The 23,269-nt window shown below is 33.8% G+C and overlaps 1 protein-coding gene across 15 annotated transcripts in view; it reads right to left on the reverse strand.

Annotated features, from left to right (window-relative positions):
* The window catches only part of LOC110460618 (serine/threonine-protein kinase TBK1-like), a 79,956-nt gene that overhangs the window by 20,742 nt on the left and 35,945 nt on the right, over nt 1-23,269 (reverse strand). For 6 of the 15 annotated variants that reach the window (XM_021513629.1, XM_021513637.1, XM_021513630.1 and 3 more), the window contains 2 exons: nt 6,834-6,962; nt 2,483-2,710 (listed from right to left, as the gene is read on the reverse strand). The gene's annotated coding sequence lies outside the window, so the exon portion shown is untranslated. Of the gene's footprint in view, nt 1-2,482; nt 2,711-3,688; nt 3,886-6,819; nt 6,963-8,962; nt 8,984-13,044; nt 13,144-14,367; nt 14,467-15,260; nt 15,331-18,320; nt 18,354-21,143; nt 21,223-23,269 lie in introns of those variants that run through there. The other 9 variants (XM_021513632.1, XM_021513633.1, XM_021513636.1 and 6 more) reach the window with 9 other exon arrangements.

Consider the following 23,269-nt stretch of genomic DNA (forward strand, 5'->3'; position numbering starts at 1 on the left):
TGTTGATTTATTTTATTGTTATTTTTCTTTGTTTTATTATAAAAGACTCAAAGGGGTAATAAATTCGTTAGACAGATTTTTGGCAGGGTATACAGGATGGTATGACCCTACAGGATTTTGTATTTCCATCGGCCTCAGGAAATACAACAAGAGGCCCAGAGGGCCTGTATCGCTCACCTGAATATAATTAAAGTAATTGGTATGAAGTAAAGATATAGCAATCTATGGAAGGTGCTGTAACTACATATGAAATTTCAGAAAGATCCATCCAGTACTTGAGATAAAGAGAACAAACTTCAAACAGAGCCCCACCCCTATGCCCCTAGGGGGTCATACCCACCAATTATACAAAATTGAGTCACCGTCACCCAAGGATGCTCCACACTAAATAAGGATAAAATCCCTTAATCCCGATGGTCTGAAAAGGATTTTAAAGGTTTTACCCTATTTCTCTAATTGGGCCCCGCCCTTTTGCCCCCCTCGGAGACCACACCTACTGATAATACAAAATTGAGTCCCCTTGGCCCAAGGATGCTCCAGACTAAATTAGGATAAAATCCCTTAATCCCTATGGTAGAAGAAGGATTCTAAAGGTTTTACCTCTATTTTCCCTATTGGGCCCCGCCTCTCTGCCTACAGAGGGGTCAGACACACCGTTTATACAAAATTGGTTCCCCTTCACCCAAGAATGCTTCAGACCAAATATGGACCAAATCCTGTCATTCCTACCGAAGAAGAAGGATTTTGAAGATTTACGTCTATTTCCCCTATTGGGCCCCACCCCTCAGGTCCCAGGGGTGCCACACCCACCATTTATACAAAATTGGTTCCCCTTTACCCAAAGATGTTCCACACCAAATCCTTTCATTCCTACAGAAGAATAAGGATTTTAAAGAATAATTTGCTATGTTTCTCCTCTTGGGCCCTGCCCCTCAGGCCACTGGGGGGCCAGAACCCTTGATTTACACAAAATTGGATCCCCTTCACCGAAGGATGCTTCAGACCAAATATGGAACAAATCCTTTCATTCCTACAGAAGAAGGATTTTAAAGAATAATTTGCTATGTTTCCCCTATTGGGCTCCGCCCATCAGGCCCCTGGGGAGTCAGACCCATGGTTTATACAAAATTGGTTCCCCACTACCCACGGATGCTCCACACCAAATATGGACCAAATCATTTTATTCCTACAGAAGAAGGATTTTAAAAGAATAATTTGCTATGTTTCCCATATTAGGCCCCACCGCTCAGGCACCTGGCGGGCCAGATTCATGGTTTATACAAAATTGGTTCCCCTTCACCCAAGAATGCTTCAGATCAAATATGGGACAAATCCTTCCATTCCTACAGAAGAAGAAGGATTTTAAAGAATTTGCTACATTTCCCCTATTGGGCCTCGCCCCTCAGCCCCCAGGGGGGCCAGACCCACTATTTATACAAATTTTGTTCCCCTTCCCCCAAGGATGCTTCTGACCAAATATGGAACAAATCCTTTCATTTCTACAGAAGAAGAAGGATTTTAAAGAAGAATTTGCTATATTTCTCCTATTTGGCCCCACCCTTCAGGCCCCTGGGGGGCCAGACCCACCATTTATAAAAAAAATTGGTTCCTCTTCACCCAAGGATGCTCCACACCAAATTTTGTAAAAATCCGCTTAGTGGTTCATGACTAGTAGTGTAAAGGTGATAGTCGACGGACGCTGCGGTATATATGGCATAAGCTCACCTTGGTCCTTCGGACCAGGTGAGCTAAAAACCTTTAGGGTCATACCATCCTGTATACCTTGCCAAAATTCCGTGTAACTAATATTATTCCATGCTCACTTGATATCCAGTATTAAAATACTCCATTTACTGACTAGATATGACATTGGTTTAATCTTGTAGCTTGTATTTCCCAATTGTTATAAAAGTTATGCCAGTTAAAACATTTTATTACAAATTGACAAAATGGATATGAATTGGAAAAAAATATGGTGTGATAAGGGGGGGGGGTATCATTCTATCTTTACAAACCAGATTTTTACCATATCCAGTCTATTAACTGACTAGATATGGAAGTTATTTGGATGCAGGTGAGGGGAGTTGTTTTGCCCAATTTTATCCTCGCAAACCATATTTGTATCATAAATCAGTAAAACACTTAACTTGCAGACTGGATATATATATGAACTTTGGTATCTGATTATGAGGGTTGTACTGGCTTCAATCCTCAGTTAAAACAATCTATTAACTGTGTATCTGTGGTACATATGGAATGGATTGCATTTAAAAGCACCCTTAGAAGTGATTCAACGCTTAGTGAACAGTGTCAACTTCAAAGAACCTGAATGACAATATCTGATACTTAAGGATTGTATTGCCCAATTCAACTCATTGTATTGCCTAGTTCTACTCACATATATACGATAAATAGCATATAGGGTAGTAAATTATTTCAATAACCAACAAAATCCTTTAGTTTTTGGTGAATATAAACTTACCGTTATATTTACATTAATGGAATGATGCTATGGTAGGTTGCTATTCACAGATCATATATTGGTAGTCTTTTTGTCGGAGAAATGCTTGATGCGCTAACTTGTCATTATATGTCTCCATGAAGAGTTGTTTTTTCTTGTTTATTCGGTGGTGATCTTTGCACATAACATTTGTCATTGAACGTTTGTCTTTTCTCCTTTGTTGGTGTTTAGACATAGGAAAAGGCACATCTGTAACAGAAAAAAATGTTAAAACATTATAACTACAGTATACTGTGTTCTCATTAAATGCTGAGGCTAAGTTGCAAGATAGATTGCTATTGTTTAACTTTGAACCAGCTGTTATTTCAAAATATGAATAGCTAGAACCACCTTTTTCACAACTTGGCGATAACATGACTATACGGTTAAGACATATTACATGTATATATATATATCTATTGCGCATATTATTGTACCAGCAAGCAAGTTGCAAGACTGAAAAACGAAATTTTAAGCTTTTGTAAATCAGCACGGGCTGAAAATTGTATTGTTTAATATTGAATTGTGCAGAGAGAAAAAAACTACTTTGTGCATCAAAATTGTCAAGAAATTGCTCAACAATTAAAGTGGAAGTGAAACAATACACTATAGGTGGTATGCAAATTATCGGAAGAATCATCACCACAAATGTGTATCCGTCTGATCACAAATTGAAATAAAACATCACTATAACCATACACCTCCTTCTTCGTTGGTCGTTCTATTCCACACAAACTAATCCTGTTAGCTAGATCTGTTTAAACCCGGTAGGCCTACCTCGTAGTGGCGGAACAAATATCCAACACATTTTTGGATTTTCCCAAATTTATTGAGGATGTCCAAATGAAAATAATCCATAATTTTTCTTGGAAAAAATCCATGCTATGGGATTCCTTTAGCGGGAAAAAAGTCATGGTCTGAAAATGCTCACTGCAGCCGTGTAGACCATACAATTTCGGTTGGCCAAGTTTTACGCTGTAGCTATGTATAGAGTCGTCACGAGGATAACTAAAAGGTTTGAGCTTCCTCGATATATCGTCGACACAATATAGGTGGCCTTTCCATCCCGAGGTCTCTTGGCCTTTGGCCCAAAGCCTACATTTAGAGCTGACATCATTCTACTCATTGAATCGGAAACTTCTTTCATATTCAAACAAAAAACTAAACCGTCCTCCAATGGTCACTCACCTGTCGACCTTTCCTTAAATTTATATTTAGAAGGCTTTACAGTTCTGTTCCAGAACAACTGATGAATGTTTCATAAGATGCGCTGTCAGAATCCCCAGTCCTATTTCTTCATTCACGTTGTAATTTTAAGGCTAGTGTGGAAAACTGCAAGTTCCTATTCGTGCAAAGTGTTTATTTTGTTTACAAAATTGAATGCAGCCATCCTCCCAAGCTGATATCTTGGCTAATGATCAATCCACTCTGTAAATATCAACAAACTGTGTGGTTTTTACAAAATGCTAATTCCTACTCCGAGCGAAACGAACCAATAAGAGCACATGAGTCTGACGTTTTATATTGTATAAGGTGGTTTTTTTTACAGATAGTTACAGTTATATATAATGATAAAACGTCAGACTCCTGTCGGAAAAAAGTACAAAGGGTGATATTGACGGATTATTTCTTCAATTTGATGAAAGCACAGGCGTAATAACATCCAATGAACAAGTTGGGTTTGTCGTTTGATTTTAAAGAAAAAAAACAATTTTAAATTTAAATTCTTGCAAGGCCACTTTTGACTATATTCGGAACAAGGCATTGCCATTTTTAATTTCTTTGTTATGCTTTGAAACTGCTTATCAATATTTTGCCTATATATATATACTGTCTTTTAAAAATCCCGTGTTGATACAGGACTAAAGAGATAAAACAGAATGTTTTACCAGGTTTGAATTATCGAGGCTGTAAAAGTAGTTCTTCATTTGCTAATTTACATGTACATATATTTAGAACATCGGTACCAGTTTGTTATGTAATTTATTTGAGGCAATCTGAAATTTAATGGAGAAACTTGATGTTTCTTTCCAGTTTTCAACAATCTCGAGTCTTTGATGCGTTAATAAAGCGTTAAAACATGCCAGATGTAATCACGACTTAGATAGCAAATCCAATTCCGTGATGTAGTTTATCAATCAACGCTAACATTACTTGTTCAATATTTAATTTTGCTATAAAATACACGAGTGAAAAAAAACTTACGCATGCGATTCCTATGAGCAAACAGGGTGAAACCGAAATGCGCATCTATGCGTGTTTCAATGTGTCAAAAACTTTTTTTTCAAAATAAACTCAATTACAAAACGTCATTAAATATTTATATAGATTTCTTCTCGTCCTGCTGTACACGGAGTGTGGCCTTTTGCAGACGATTGAATACTTTTCCGTTTGGTTAACAGCGTCAAGGACAGTCTACTACAACATTCAAGCAGGTACAGCAATGAAAAGATGTCAGGTAGATTACGTTTCTACAAAATATTATGGCTTTCTTAAGAAATGTGGAATGAAATGGTTTTCAAATAACACATTCCTTCTTTTATTACAAGAGTTTTCGTTGATATGTATGCGGTTGTAAACCATCTTGGAACATATTTTGGTAAAACCTTGACAATGGCCGAGATGACATGATTGAGTTCCTGGTTGACAATATCTTTTTCGAATTCGTTGGCAAGACCTACTAGCAGACTGTCCACATTTCCATTGGAACAAACTGTGCCTTCTCTAGACATACTTGTTTTTGTTTTTATATACTTATCAGAGAACTTGTCAGGACTAATAACAGGAACATTGCCTAGCCATTCTATTTCACTTTCAGATAAGTCGAAGATTTGTAATCTTAAAAACACCTCAAGGTTCGAGAAGATTTGTAATCTTAAAAACACCTCAAGGTTAGAGAGATGCAATTTGACGAAGAATATGGAAAGATATTATTTTTCCTTTTGTGATATGGAGGTCTATGTTTCTTCTTACGCTAATTAATTCGCCTTGTATAGTTTCTTTGTCACTACCACAGTTCCCTCTTTGAGGATGTGCCATTACTTGTTCGACATAGATTTATATGGCGGATGTCTTCGATGAACCAGAAGTCTTTGGATCACCTCGTCCTTTTCCTTGTGCTTCCATGTAAATCTATCCCTTGTTAATATTTTGTCGTACTTGCATCACTTGATTTCGAGTTACGGGTTTGTTCAGACTTCAATATTCTCTCGTTTAATTTGTTTCAGACCAAATCTAAAGCAACATACAGTAAACATACTTTCATATGTACTGTCTGGTCTCCTGATCAAGATTGTGAAAGAATATTCAATACTGTTTCTACATGGTTTACTTTTTCTCGTCATTATTTCTTCCAATGTTGTGCAATCATCAACCATTTGATATCTGTTCCAGAGAGAATTTAATTGATGAACTGTGCAAACTCAAATGTATTTAATTTGTCTTCCAACGTGCATTTAAGATTTGTTTTGTTTACGGACTGTTATGTAGTGTAATAATACAATCACATGAATATCTGATATAAATATAACTATTGTGTAACATGAGTAATATCACCGTTTCTGACGTCGATGCTGTTACAATGCCACTGCAAACTTGCGTTGTTTACTGATGTGTTTTTTTAATTTTTATTACATAAGACAAATATGTTTTATTGAAATATGGTTTGGTTGAGTATCTGATTAAAAGAATATCAAACCCATTCCCATTACATGTGGTATTTGTGAAACGAGCTATGGTTTAAAGTTTGTTTCATAAAACTTCAGATTTAGTATCTAATCCCGGTATATATTGACAGCCACCACCTGATGTTGTTGTAGTGTTCAGCTAGATTTATTCAGATAACTTTACATTTAAAACGCTACAAGCCAGCTTCTGCAACCTAGACATATTTGAATATTTTATTTCATAATGATTTTATTTAAATATGTTGAGTAACGTTAGATTTTTAAATATATTTTGCAAATGAATTGGAAGAAATGTTTTGTCCAATGACTCATACACAACAATCCATTTACGTCAGTATTCACAGGTTTCTACAGCTATTTTTTTGGGATAATTTTCAGTGTGGCTCTACTGAATTATCGACGTATAACAGCACTGTTAAATGTTTTTAGCAGAACATCCGATATACTAGAGTGAACTGTTCAAGGCAAGGTCGTGCGGGTTTGGTGTAGATAAATGTCTAGATAGAAGCTAGTATCGTAATCAAAATACTGATATGCTTTAAAAACATTTAAAAACTTTTGTTTATAATCCCACTGAACAAAAGACGTGCATTGGAGCATTGCATGAAAAACCCGTTATTAATTCAGAATTACTTTGTCTCACGTACTTGTTGAATTACCAATTGTTTTATCGTCTTGGTGACGTATTCGAGTGCCGTGCAGCTCACGTTGTCGTCGTTGTCGTCTGCCTCAGAAGTAGTAGCATGTCCCAATCAATTTACACTTTAGACAACAACCTGTAACGACAGATAAAAACATTCACTTTATCGCTGATAGTGGACGATTGACGCACTCTATGGAAGTACATATTAGTGTATTATCACTGTAAAAAACGACAGCCTAACAATTGTACAGCCATAAGATTACACTACTAACCAAGGAGACATTAAAGCAATTCAATGTTTCAGTTGGCATGCATAGCCAAACTGAATGACAACTGAAACATGTAAAATTTCATGGAGAGCGCTTCATGTTGAATTCGTTCTTTCTGGTTTTACAAAGCGCTCTAACCTTTCATGTTTAATGTGTTCAACGCTTACATAACAGTAAGAACTCCTACATGTGAATTTTTTCCAATCAAAAACTTTCCAGTTTTTTTCGTTATATGCTAGGCCAATCGGGGACAAATCATGGCGTGACGTCAAATTCAAATAGCGCAAATTCCCGCATGTAATTAAATTGTCGCTTGTTGCCTAGGAAAACTGGTTATAATAGAAACCCAACTGTGTCTGCAAAAGGGTGGTCACCTATTTGGTAAAACGATATGTTTAAAAATATACATGTATCATGGAAATCGTCCAGAAAGATCATTTTGTTTTTCAAATGCAACCAGGGTTTGTTACCATTTGTTTAGGTATGTAACGCATCTCCGTTCGATAGCGCATTCTGGAGACTGTTTAAAAGGGACTCTATTGTATAACATCATAATATATTAACCTATTCACCCCTGAAGTCACATTTGAACCCTACCGAATTAATGACTGGTCGATTGAGTTAAAAATATGCATTCCTTTCAATCTTAAAATAAAGCCAGCACATGAAATGCTGACGTCACAAGGAGTGCAATAATGTCACTGACTTTGCAGCATAGGCCCCAGGTATAATTATTTATCACCAATAAAGTGTAGGGTTCTTGAGCGTGCTTAAAGAACGACACTACTCTGCGCTCGTAAATTATGTTACGATGACGTGTAATAATACAAAAGATTGAAGCAATCGAAGAAAATATGGGCACATGGAAAATTTGTAATGTACACCATGAGAATGACATAGACAATACACGCACACAATGTGGTTTACCTTCTTAAAGTTTTATGTTTCTTAGAGCTCCCAACTTAACGATTAATAAGTACAATTGTACTTGAATGTACAGGACAACAGCAACATATCCGACTACAGCATATCCAAACAAACAATCTTTCGAACTCTCAATTGACCAAACTTTCCATTATTCGAACATTATGTCCTACCAACCAAATTTTGTTAACGATTAAGTGCATTACAAACTTAAAATAGAATTCAGACAATACCACAACACGTTTTTGTTCAGTGATATTATCCAGACGAATCCTTCCAAGTAATAGTTAAATTAGTGTAATGTTTTCGTATCACGACTTGATACACAAGATAATTAGCAGGTTGTTCTGTTTATATTTACATAACGTAATCAGCGTCATTTCGTATTTCGTAAAGTTGGTACTAAAATAGCAGCTACTTCACACCGGAGTTTCATGTATACAACGTGTCATGCATTAGTGTATCAATTGGTTGTTTGAGAGAAATAAAATAAGGTGTCTATAATCTTATTGGTGTACTTCAAGGAGACCATAAACATGCCTTACTTTTTTAAGTTATTAAAATTCAACACTTCCTTGGCCATATTAAATTGTAATTCAAAATGGATACCAATTAGGTTAAGGGAACTGTGATTTATTATTGTAAAACCTTCAACATAGAATATCATTTCTGTGTTAATAGACGTGTTCGGTTTGAAAAGAACTCAAGCATTCACATATTTGAAAGTCCACCTTGATACGTATTGTCAAACATCGATTTTGCAGCGCGTTCATTTTATATGCCCGCCGATCCTAAAATGAGCGCAGGACCCACTGTTTTCATCAGTTTCTGATTAATCAATCAAATCGATTTCACTACATTTTGGTCGTTACGATAATGGAGTAATTTTAACCAACCGAGGAATAGGCAAACGTTGTAAGTATAGACGTGTCACCGATACCTTCAATGAAAACTGCATGGGTTCCGTTCACGGTCGTCTGTACCACAGTTCGAGAGCCGGACGTAAGATCAGGGATTTTCCTAGTAAACGTTGGTCTTTCCAATTTTCAAGAATCTAAAATGTGGTATTTCGCGTTGAAATAACTTCTTTGAGTGCACAGAAAAGTGAATTTCTATAATAAAAGACATCAGCAGATACCTGCAATTTTAGAAAGTACTTAGATCTTCCGATGACTGTGTTGTTCTTTACGGCAATATATTGGCCCTTATTGATACACACACAAAATGAAAGGACGGGCTTGACGTGGCTTTGGCGACGTCCATATTTTCTTCTAATCTGTGCTATAAATACAGCGTTTCCAAGAAGAAGGCATTCTGATAATTTATGGCAGTAATACACACTTTAAATGTATATTCGAAGTTACCAGTAAATTGGGGAACCATTCGACGACGAACCAACACCACCTGATTGTTAAGAGGATACTTACTTGTTTTTGGCGTGACATTCATCAACGGTTAAAAAAAATGAACAATTGCATTGTTAGTTTTTTTTCTCAAAAACAAATCAGAGGTCACCACGACGCAGTTTTAAATGGAACATATTTTTCAATATACATGTACAAGCAAAACGGCAGCATTTATGGACACTGTGATGTTTGTTTGAAAGCTTTGATAAATATACGTAACATATGTAGGTACAAGAATAATTCCGTTTTCAGTCCTATCAAAAATGGAATGCGCCTTGAAAATATGGAATTAATAAGATGACTTCATGATCTAAAGTGTTCCTACCTGTAATACCAATGTGATCACACAATAAAGTATCACGGTTCGGTATGGTTCTATATGGTTTGTACGCTGGAGGCGGTTTGTTGGTGCATTTGACCAATTGATTGGATCTGAGGCCGACTTTAGAGTGCTACCTCACTGAAACACCATGCCGAAGACACAGGGCACAGTATTCCACATGGTCGCATTATGCCGACAACCAGTTGTTGCGATTTTCCTATAAATGCTCAAAGTGTAGCACGAAATAAAAACTACCATTTTAACCGCCCTGAGGACATAACCCATCACATTCCCGCCCTGGGGACAGAACCCATTACATTCCCGCCCTGGGGACAGAACCCATTACATTCCCGCCCTGAGGACAGAACCCATCACATTCCCGTCCTGGGGACAGAACCCATCACATTCCCGCCCTGGGGACAGAACCCATTACATTCCCGCCCTGGGGACAGAACCCATTACATTCCCGCCCTGGGGACAGAACCCATTACATTCCCGCCGTGAGGACAGAACCCATTACATTCCTTACTTGGACGTTCAATATCAAGGCCAAAAGTGCGATATTAATAAGGAAGGTGCTCGGAAAAACCCCCATTAAAAATCATCAAAAGAATAGGCAGAAAAAGTCCCCTTTTTCACCGATAAATATTCGTTACTGACAATTTTGATTGCATACAGTATGCCCCGTGATTTTGGTGCAATAAATTAATAATGCTACTTATCACAAAACAGACACCTTGCTTAACTCTAGAAAGAAGAGCGACACAGGAATAGAGAGAGAGATAACGGTCGGTCAGAAACATTATTTATAAATAATTTGATTGATAGAAAATTTGATATCCGGTTTTTTTATACCAATTTCTTTTTAAAGAAGAAGGGAAAGCAAAATTGGCACAAAATGAAATCTACAGTACGATAAGTTGTCCATCCGTCTACGTGAAATAAGTTGCGTTGTACATATATGCTTGTATGTGCTGGTTTAAGTTTTTCATATTTTTCAGCTTGCTGTTCATATTTCACGTTCATTTCATTGTGTAAAGCGGTGAAATGCTTTTGGAACATGTGGAATACAGAAAGAAGAAAACGTTGAAAATTTCATTATTCAGTCAAAAGTAATTTATTTTCTATTTTAACTATAAATTCAATGTAATACTTAATGCTAACACAACTAACATTTGTTGGATATAATTATAGAATACCATTCTAAAAGTGATTTTCTGCAAATTCACATTCTTTACATTGGCCGTTTGTTGTCTGGAAGAACTGTATCATACTCGCATGTTTGGTGCCAAATGTCGTCATCGTCCGTTTCCCCATGTGAGTGAGGACCAAGACGAAAGTTACTTACCCCACAGGGATTGACTTAAACTTAATCGATATGTTTGCTGGTTATTGAACGAAATTGCACTGACACATACAATTACACGAAAGAAGGTAATTCTGCAAGAGACATTTTACAAAAAATATTATATTCGACTCGTAGCAGATTGTTTTTAAAACAACGTTTTATTTCGTTCCAATGTAAACAAATATTAAGACAGCATACCTGGATTAGACTTCAACGCACTATGATTACACTGCACTTTTTCCTATGGCATCTATTTTTAGCATTGATGCATGACCAGTTTAGTTAATCGTAGTGGCGGAAACACAGGTAGAGCTCGCGTTAGTTGAGGTAAGTAAAAAAAACCATGAATATCGTATTTGCGTGCTCAGTTTACATTGTTGTAGTTAATGAACTAGCTCCAATGAACAAAGTGGATATGTACTTTGGACTGTAGTTCTCGGTAGAGCTTATATTATGGGTTAGGCTAATGTATACTTTACACTCATGTTTGAATTGACGTATAATCAATTTGGGTGTATGTTAGCTTATTCATATCCACTACAGGGTCGTATGGTTAAGAATAGTGGAATGAACACCAACTATATCTATATGTTATGTCTTTATCTCGATACTGATTAGCTCATGTAACTATTGCCTTACATACCTAGTTTTATACTGCAGTACCGATGTACAAATACCGCTTATGATATAAAGATGTTATAATAATTTATGGTTATATATTGGAAAGCATGAATGTTTTCTCTGGGGATAAGTCTCTCTGTATGCATGTATGTCCAACATTCATAACCTTGTATCAAACTCTTACCAAATACATAACAAATATTGAGCAATTGAAAAGAGGGTGCATGTTTGCTTTGCGTGCTTTAAAAAAAACTTCATTTTCAGATATAAAGTCTCTAGAGAAACCTACCAATTTAAATTGCTAAAAAGTAAGGCATCACAGGAATATTGTGTACATGAAAACTGAGCGGGTCTTTATTTAGCTCTCCGAGTGTTTGGGCCAAGACCAATATATTGTACACGATAAATGTAAATCCTCGCACGTAAATTCTATGTTATTGGCAATTCAAAACGAATATATACTAATAGTATATGTACTAGTATATATAAGTGTCATATAGAGATCGCATGCGGTAAGTTTGCATTTTGATTTTAATTATATAATATATAAAAGTTAGGTAACAACTTGAATGTAAAATCATATTGGTGTATATGACGCACATCTTTGTAGTGTCAAACTCTGTACTAGTGCGAGCGCTGACGAATATCACATTTATAATTTTGGCAACTGTTCAGTTAGGATAAACCATATCATATATAAATAAAATTCGACCTTGTAAAGTTTATTTAAATGGTTTTACTAATTGGTTAATTGTGCGCATGTCTGAAATACGATATCCACAACCATTGCCTTGAATATTTGAATATTAATGTACGCATTGCTAGCGCCCACATATGACTACAACGCTAACTTGTAGCAGCGCTTGGTATCAGCTCAAGAGCTTTTTGCTATCTATTCCACGCATATGTGTAGTATGCATTAAACGTTAGGTCTGCCTATCGTTTTCGCAAGCACCATACATAATCTTGACCTGGAAAACAATATGACTATATATATACTTCCTTGTATATGCGTGAAAATGAGGTGGTATTATTCGCAGTCATGTTTAAATTTCTACATAAAAAAGAGCTTGCAACGTAAAAAAAACATCAAAGATTGACACTACCGATTTCTTTTAATTGCAAAGTATCAACTTTTGCACAGAATATTATAAAATGACCTATCCGTTTTCTGTTTCATGCACAACCTTGGCTACAGCTAGTAAGATACCTTATCTGACATGCGTAAAAGACAATTTTGCAACTATTGTTGTTAGATTATTATGTTATCACAATATATTGATGATTCACCGTTATGACTGTCAAGCATGCTTGCTGATTCATACCTTACCTCGAAGTTAGCCTATTTCACTGTCTTCTTGCGGCCGCGCTTAGTCATTTGTAAGTAGGTCAGTGTACGTTGTACATATATGCTTGTATGTGTGCTGTGTTATAGGTCAATGGGCTCAATGTCAAGTCTATGTAAGTATTTATTTACATTGAAAGAAATGGACATTATTTGAACAGTTGTCATGCTTATTTGTAGAATTCAAATATATGTAATGTACTGAAGTTGCATATCGGTTACATTATGTTTAAAAGAGTTTAATGTAAACATTGTCGCCATAGTGTCTGTGTGTGAAAACGTCACGGGAATAACCTGTTACTATTTTTACCACTGAGGCATAAACACAGCCATTTTGGCATCCGTGCATTTTGTGATCGGATTAATGTTAGACCGTATGCTACAGCTAGGTAGGTGCATATTGAATTGTGCGCTTAATTTTATCAAAACTAGAGTTTAATATACATACTTGAAACTTAAAACTATCTTGATTATGTTCCCGGTAATTCTGATAGTGTGCGGTTCAGCACGTGCTTCTCCCGGTTTCATACATTGCATAAACAGTTGCAATATTTCACTACGGTAAATATTGCGTTCGGTCGATATTTAATCTAATATATACCTTCTTTAAATATCCCATAGATCGATTTTTAAGCGATTGCTATATTTAATTCTATTTCGGATATTTAGTGTATCTACTGCTGTTTGCTACAGTATTTTAAGAGTTTTGTAATTGTATGTGTTTCTGCTTTTTAACATTAATTTAACATTATTTTCTGTCTTTATTTTTTATCGGGCAAAACTAACTCTGCATATGTCATGCCTGTATCAAATGGTAAATGGTTAATTATTTTTACTTTTTTCTCTCGACTTATTCATGGTTTTGCACAGTTGCTTTAATTAAAAAATAATAAAAAATTATGAGGTCTGCAATGTGATTTTCCGGTGTTACAAAATTATACACTTTGTACATGGTGGAGTACTACTGTCTGTGATACAAGTTCAAAGTTCAACATTAATTTGATGCAATTGATGTCATTTAATTTGTTCAAGATTTCATTCTGTAAAATACATCTGAATCATAAACATAGAAATGAAATAACATTTTCATATAACAGTGATATACAAATTTGAACGTAAATACCAAGTCCAGATTTCCCACAAATGAATCTTTATTCATTTTAGGTATGAACATATGGGAATAAGATGGCAATATCCCAATATGTAGATATCTAATACAATCTTAATCTTTTGTATCAATTAATTTTCATACCAATTTTTAATTGGTCAATTAGATGGGGGGAATACATTGTGACATACTCACGGAAATGACCGAATTGCGAAGTTTTGATAAGAAACAGCGTGTTTTCCTACCGATGATATTCACAGAAATCTATGATACAGGATATGGTATATCAATTCTAACATTCATCTGATGATTTTTGGAGTCATTTCCCGGACATTGATTCTGACCAATCAACGTTGAATAGCGTATCCTGATTATAAAGTATTTTTACTACAATGTCCTGTCAATAATAAAAGCGTGATATACTAACACAATTTATGAAATTTATTTCATTAATTTTAAAATCAAATGGCGTATTAATGAAACATTTTACATATGTACACTTGTATATACATAACACTTGTAGGAATTTATATTAACAAGTGCCTGTCTGGCTAATCTTTATCCATTGTGTTGTTTGTATCATCATACGTAAATAAAGCTCTTAGTATCTTTTTATAATGCAGATAGTATTTTACATGTTCTTTAGCTGATATTTCGATATTTTTTATTGATTAATTTAATATGCTTATGATATTGAGATCTGGCCATCTTTACAAACTGTCAAATCGAATATCAAACACAAATGCCTGTTCTGTTCATGTATTCAAGTTATAAAAATATTTATGAAAATAACTTAGAATTGCTCAATGTATGTTAAATTCATTGTTATTATTTTATGTCTATGTTTACAACACACCGTTTAATCATAGAAGTGTTTTGTTGAAACAAGCATTCATAACGCCAATACACGTTTATAGTCTATAAATAGATTGCTTGCCACGTTCAATGAACTAACAACTAGCTAGTTTGTGTGTATCTTCGTTATATTATATAGAAATAACAAACCATAACATTTCGTTCAAGACTTCGTTCAATTAAAAAATAGTACATTAACTTTGGGCACTGTAATAACCTATAAACTTTCATACCTTTGTCTGCTGGTTACGATCCCAATGCAATTGAGCACTCTGCGAACTTTCTTTGTGTTCATATAATTAATTAATCGACAGAATAATGACGTCATAGAACTATGGTTGTTAGTTACAGGGATTACATTTAACAACATTTAAGTGATTAAATACATATTTTTATGTATGATAGTTAACCAAAATTGTTCGTTTTAAATAAAACAAATCTAATGTCTGGTCAAAAGAGCGAGTTTAAATACTTTGCTACGTTGAAAATTGGTGTTGTAACACATTTATCACCAGGGTAACGCATTCGACAATCACGTTATCTTGAATAATAAAAAAAGATAACTCTACACTAACAATAAGTACTTATGATCAATGTTTGTTCAATAAGTTGATAATAGAAAACTCTGAAAATAATATTATACTATAAAGTGTCCTTCCAAAATTCTGCGAAATATTCGTCATTTGGGTATGAATGACAAACTAGAAAGTGGTGAGTTATGAAATAATACAGACACATTGGGTAAATCAGTTAAATTTGACATATATAAAATGCTACGATAACGTACCATATATCATAAAATCTTAATTTAAAAAGATATCCTTAAAAAGTCCCGAATGGTAACATATGTACATAGATACGAAACTTAACAATGCTAACCTCGTTAAATTTTTATGTATTTACTAGTCACGTGATGTAAACGTACACATTATGATTTGTTATATTTATTATTATATCTATTTAAACATTTACACTGTATTGACATACCTGTATCACTGTTTCGTTTTCGATGTAATACTTCTGTATTTACCAGACTCTCGTATGTTGGTTTTGTTGTACAATAACGCGGTTAGTGATGACTGGGTGTTTGCAGAATAATTTGGTGTATATTTAGTTGTCATAACATACATATACAAGAGAGTCGTACATTGAAGTAGTACTGCCATTATAGACATTAGTCAATGCTCAATCGAACTTCGTCAGAGCTGTATTTAGTCTACTATCATAGGTACCCCGATAGGACATTTTAGTTTACTATAACTGGGAAGTTGATACACTGTAGCTAGACAGGACAGGTGCGCATTAAACGGAATGATTCTCAACATTAAGTGCATAGATTAAGACGAAAATCTTGGAAATAGTTTGACTTCTTAGGCTATTTATTTATCTCTACCACTAAGGCAAGTCCCGTTAAAAAGACACTGTTGTGTGACCGTCGATAAGCGTAGCATTTCTGACATGTTTGTTTGTTTGTTTGTTTGATTTTGGTTTCTGACATGTTACGATCGATTTAGTCGTTTGAACCTATAAAATGGCACTCTGACATGGTACTATATTCAAGACTAGTTTTTTTCAACCATATGTATTCAAATACACATGTAGCAAGTCTACATGATAATTTCACTTCGTCTTTTGCTATAATATTAAAAATTATGTTTTGTAAACTCAAGTGTATGTAGACAATAGACAGATACATGTACAATAGAAACCATTTTGGATTTATTTGTATAAACATATTACGAAAAGTGCTATTCAGCCACATCTGGCCATCGAATTGGACCAAATGTAAACACCAAGCTCAAATACGCTAAAATAGACAACAGACTATCGAAGTGTAAACAAAACCAGAATTCCAACCGGAAGTGATTAAAACCATATCAAAATATTTGCAAAGGTACACTTATTAAGGATGTACACCTCTGAGAAGTCAAAAAATTCCTGTATTAAACTTTTTTTCTTATATTGATTTTATGAAAAAGGAGATAATGACATAGTAGAAAATGCAAACAAAATTATATGTCGGTGTGTTCGTTTTTGTGCTATGATCGGTCAAAGATACCAATTTAACACAATATGTGATTTTAGGTGAATTTTCGGGTTTTGAACCTTTGCAGAACAAATTCATACAATTTCTTCCAAGTGTGTTATCAGATACGTATGAATGTTTAAAGAATTGATAAAAATATTATTTTCTTTGAAACTATGGAAGTAAAATGTCTTTAACTTATTCATTTTACTCAGAAATGCGATTTAAGTTACCCCTACCCCTTATTTTTTAATGAAAAAATGCAAATTTTTAACCATTTTTTGCCGATTAAACGCTTGATATAAAATATTCCTGTAATAAACTTTTTTTAGTATTCAATGAATCAAAAGAAAATGTGTTTCTCTTTCTAAAACATTCACAAAAATGGGGGGTCGGTGTGCTTCTTTTTTTGTCTCATTATTATTTGTGTTATTTTTCACCTTTTTCGGGGTCAAAAATCAAAAGTGCTTCAGTTACCCTAATATGTAAAAAAAAATATCAATAATATATAACTTTCCACTTTTTTGCATATTATTATAATCATATTGAACATTATAAAGTTGTACAGCAAAATTGAACCTGCTACAATTAAAAATGGTGACACAATGACAATTTAAGTGATCAATCTAGTGTCAAAAAAGGTGAATTTTGGCCCTTTGTGAAGCGCAAGAAATTCACAAAAATACACTTTTTCAAAATGGCCGCCAAATTGGTCATTTTTTTAAAATTCTTGTAAAAAATGTTCTACACACAACAGACATCTAGTTTTTTTACATGTTTTTCAGATGTGTGTTTGCTATTATACCTATCATTATTTGTTAAATATTACAAAAACCCGTTACACCAAATCAAAACGAGACTTGAACGTGACTGAAACCTCAGAAGAGTACATCCTTAAAAAAGACAGCAATACCTTTTAGTAAATTTTGTTATATTACAAAGATATACGACTTCGATTTTAAATGAAGAATTAATGTTGGTATAGACATAAGGTAGACAATCACAACAGAAAGAATGATAACAAATATCCAAACGTTTAAACAACGAAAGGGATAAAGTATATACTGTTATTGTACATGTTTTGCAGAGCATACTTTGACGAGAAAGGGCATTTATACTCTTAAATGAATTGGCATACTCACTAGGAACATATCATATTTGTTATAGATAAAATGCTAACCAATATATGATTTTATTTTGACAATAAAATAAGTATTATTACTTTTGAAAACCAATGACTTGATGTAGATAATATAGTTTTACTTACGGTTGTCTTTCAACTTGCAACTTTATGATGATTCTATCAAAATATTTACGAATGTCATTACCTTGATTAATAAACTCCGTAATTTATAACTCCTCTCTATAAACAATCTAGTGTAATACTATCCTAATGCAAATAAAACATGATTAATGAATAACGAGAGTTATTTTTTGGGTTATACGTTATACTTTTAATATTGTCACTAACAATCGGATATGACACTAGCGCCGACCATTTCTCTTATAACTGTTTGATACACTGTCCTCTTATCGCTGATGACAAACATACAATAAAACCAATCCAAATATTTGTGGTTCCAGAAAAATACATCATATCAAAAATAGCTTATTAAAAATAAAAACTGACAAGAAGTCATTGAGTCTCCGTCAAATGACGTTTGACATCAATCTGTCCTAAATCAAATGCAATGTCATATAAAAATGAAAATACTAATATTATATAAAAACAATACCATTCATTAAGTTATTAAAACGTGTGTTGCACATCAAAGTGTTGTGCACTTTTGTTTGCTAATTAATAGTGCCATACGCTTTACTTACAAGTGCATTTTTGTGTTACTTGTTTGGTCGAACAGTTGTCAAATATCGTTTACAGATTCATATTGCAAGAACTCCGAAATAGTTGGACTGACACGATGTTGACCGAAAGTGACGAAATCAACATGATAATGACATGATGACATTGACGTTGCGTATCGTCGCTCATACGGCAGATTTATTTCAATAAGTATTTTGATGGTGGAGATCATTAATCTAATAACGTAATAACTTGATATTAAGGATCATTCAGTTTACTTCTCATATTACCAAAACAATGTATGTCGTTTGCTTCCTCCATATTGTTATTAAAAACTGTACTGTCACATTCGCGTAGATATACTTGACTCCCCGACATAGTAACGTTATAATAATTTCTTTACCTTTTTAAAATTGAACGTGGATAGCAAAGAACAAACGTTGCTTCTTTAGAGGTGATGTCATATTATCTTAGGGGATACTTATGGAGGGATAACCTTACACTATATTTCTCTTTCTTGAGGTAACAAAAACCAATTTGGTTGTCGTAAGCATATGATCATCGTGAAATATGTTGTAACCTAGCGATCAATAGTACGGTTATATATTGGTATCCAATACTAAGTGGACAATTATGCCAACAGAAAGCCTTTCGAAACAGAAATACTGTGAATACATTTCACTTTCAATTTCCCATACTTTGATTTATATTAATCTAATTGTTACTGGTCGTAGATGAAATTAAACTGATGTAGGGATCGATGAATGAGATGGACTTTCATGTGATGAAACGATATTTCAATAATACAGTAAACTATTTACCTGAAAATACTTCGGGTCGGCATATATCCCTTCATCGATGAACGACCACTTTTGGTGTATATAACATATTTATATCTTTTAATGTACCGATTTTTAGGGTTTATGCTTTTCGGTTTATCAATGCGTAATGAAAATTGTAACAAATTCCAATTTTCTTAGTCTTCCTGTCCTATACTTCGTTTTTATCAATAAAAGATGTTATATTTTTTTATAGGAAATCAAACTGGCAGAAATTTGTCAGAGATTTTCCGAAGGAAATCCTTAAAATAGAAATGTATATTTCAGCAATTATTATATTGTTTATAAAATTTCAATTGAAGGAAAAAGACGGATTTTACATTTTGAAGTATTAACGAGAAAAACAGATTGAAAATACAATACATTTGTTATTTGAGCGATCTCGTTACAGTATTGTAAATTTTCATTTAAATTTATCTAAAAAAAGCACAATAAGGAAGTAGGTTGTTCTGTAACCATACACTGTTGTGTCTAGTGTATTTGACACCATGACCCCAATGATGAAAGTCGTATCAGCTTAACGAGTCGATTAAGCAAATGTTCTAAAAGAAATTTTGAGAACTATCTGAAAATTAACAAATATTTCATTGATTTTAAATATTCTTAAGTTAATCGTTTTGAATCGCTATAGATTCATTTCAGTTTTTTAATATGTTTTACTTACTATATGGAAGTGTTTTGACTTTTGTTGTTGCTAGGCTGACAAAGCATTGAACAACCGGAACCCGGAAGCAGTGTACCGCCACCGTTCTAAACATACATTTGTATATTACTTATATATAAGTATGTCTATTATTTCCCTTCCAGTAACAGCAAGATTCCCTTCTCAATATTTTCAGTAATATTTCAATCACTGGAAATTTAATAAAAGCGTCATGTAAATACCAACGAGAGGGTAAGCTTCAAAAGATAAGCGGAATGACAGCATTGCTTATTTAAAATCAGTTTTTACTCTTAGACTTTTGAGTTTTATCGAAATGAAGCACTACAATAGTCATGCTTTGTATAACTTTAAAATACATAATGATATAAATGTAGTATCATAATTAGTCCAGGTTTTTCTATTATTTTTCCTGTCAGAGATAAGGGTTATGGATGCTATAATGAAATACACTTATATAAGTATTGTTTAGATTGTGGTGTTCAGTAAATAACTATTCTTTGCGTTCAAAGTAAAAAGACGACTTCATACAAACATAGGTCTAAAGTGTTTGCTTGTTATACAAAAGATCAACAATTCAAATAAAGCTAAAATAGGAATGCTCATTATAATCAATGTCGGAGGTATAGCTGTATAATTAAACACTATCAATTATCATGATGGTCCCGTGATGGTCCTTATCAGAATCGTCTGACATTGATACAAATATTCAATACAATTGATGAAATTCACATAATTAAAGTGTAAAATAATATGCATGATTTAGATTTATCGGTTAACTTTACTTACGTCTAAATGGCCAGGATTACACCAGGAAGCTAGTATGTTAGAACTATCTTTACCTTACATATCAGGAAGTTTTATATAAAAACATGGACTACGTGTACAAAAAGCACACACATATATACATATTTAGTTTAGGTTTGATAATAGAAATAGTTTCACAGATCTACTGCAGTTTATAGAAATGCAGTCCCTATAGATGCATTTTTACGACATTTTTAATAATCCTTACTAATTTAATAATATTATTATTTAAATTCATATAAATTAATCCATTTTTAAAGAATAATGCATTAGTGTATTTTTGTATACAATATACTATGCCATATGTGTTCTGTTTAGCGTATATTTGTAATGTTAGTCATACTTTTGCATGCAAATAAACAAGTTTTCTATTTCTGTTAGCTGTGCAATTAAAATACTTTTACAATGTAATTATGTTGATTGTTATGTGACATGCAAATTCTGTGTAAACTGCGACTAACATCTAGATTCGATTATTCAATGTCTGTGTAACTTTATAAAATTGTATGCTATTTTAAAGATTCTATCTGTTGATTGTATTTAAAATGCATATGATATTTGTTCATATATCTGTGAAGCTATTATTTAAGTAATGCTCATTAAGAGGTATTTGTGCTTTTGTATTTTCTTTTTTTTGATGTATTTGTATATTTTCCTTGCTTAACTCGTTACTACAAAATGAAACTTAAATTTAATTATTATAGTTTTTAAGACAAAATACGCATTAAGCTACTAATTGGTTGTGCAAAAGCATGTTTTATCTTGTAGAATACATCAAGCTACTCCAACGATCCATAATCTTCAGTATCTGATAGTGTAGGTATAACCGTGTGAAGGATAACGTGTAAAGGTCACGCAATATTGGCATCCATACACACATACGCATATTTTTAAGAACACTCGTACTCCGTGTAGCGAAACAAGGAAGTAATGTGGTTTCAAATACCAAGATTACATGGAACGTATATTCATCTGGCGACTGGTATATGTGTATGGGTTGAAAGAAAAATACTGCGCTATTTGATACACAAGGAAGACGGAAAATTGCTGAAGACTGATATAGTATTATCTTGAAATTGGGATGGAGTTGTTTTTACAAAAAAAAACTAATTTAATAGACACATAGACACCGTCCAGAAATACAATAGGAAAACTCTCGAAAAAAATAAAGAAATACCAACCCAGCAATACAGACAGAAATAGACATATATAAAATAACCCTACAAATACAAGTAGATACAATATACGACATTTCTTTCGACACTGACATATAATTATATAATTTTACAAACACAGTTGAAATAATGACAAATCTATTGATCCAAATATTTACATAACAATAACCTTATAGCTACAATAATGAATTAATTATATAACTTCGGCAAACCTAATATTACAACTAAATACGATGCACAACTCTATAGACAATCACACATGCACAGCTTAATGGGTCACACCGGTACACCAATACCAGGTTGTATAATCTGCAATGATAATCACAAGCTGACAGATTACAATGCACACCGTTAAAGGGGAGAAAATTAACCAGTAAGTGATAGGGTTGAAATTGACATTGTTTTCACCTTGGATTTTACCGATGTCAGGAGATAACAGTTGACATTAGAAGAGAAATTTTTCCTTTGTGATATGATACTTAAACCATTTCTTTGTATACAACGTATAGTTTATTTTAATACAAATTTCTACCAAGAGTTGTCGCACTTCACATGTACTCTAGAGTAAGAACGACAACTCGGGGTATATTAGTCGTCCTGCTCTTTTTCTATGGAAGGGAAATAACTCTGATAATTCTCTAATTTCTATCACACATTAGTTAAACGATAACACAACACGTAACAGGCAGAAACCTAGATATTTTAACATGTACATATATTATATTTTATGTAATTTTGTTTTAGCTTTGTTGAGTAATTATACTACAGTGTATCTGTTTGTTTGTATTTTACGTCCTATTAACAGCTATAGTCATTTAAGGACGACTCAGGTATTGGTAGTTGAGGACAGTGGTAGTACCCGGAGAAAAAACATCGACCTGCGGTTGTTCCCTGCGACTTCCCCACGTAGGCCACGAACCCCACGGCCCAGTG

This window comes from Mizuhopecten yessoensis, unplaced genomic scaffold, assembly GCF_002113885.1.
Source record: "Mizuhopecten yessoensis strain PY_sf001 unplaced genomic scaffold, ASM211388v2 scaffold10441, whole genome shotgun sequence".
Classification (NCBI taxonomy): domain Eukaryota; kingdom Metazoa; phylum Mollusca; class Bivalvia; order Pectinida; family Pectinidae; genus Mizuhopecten; species Mizuhopecten yessoensis.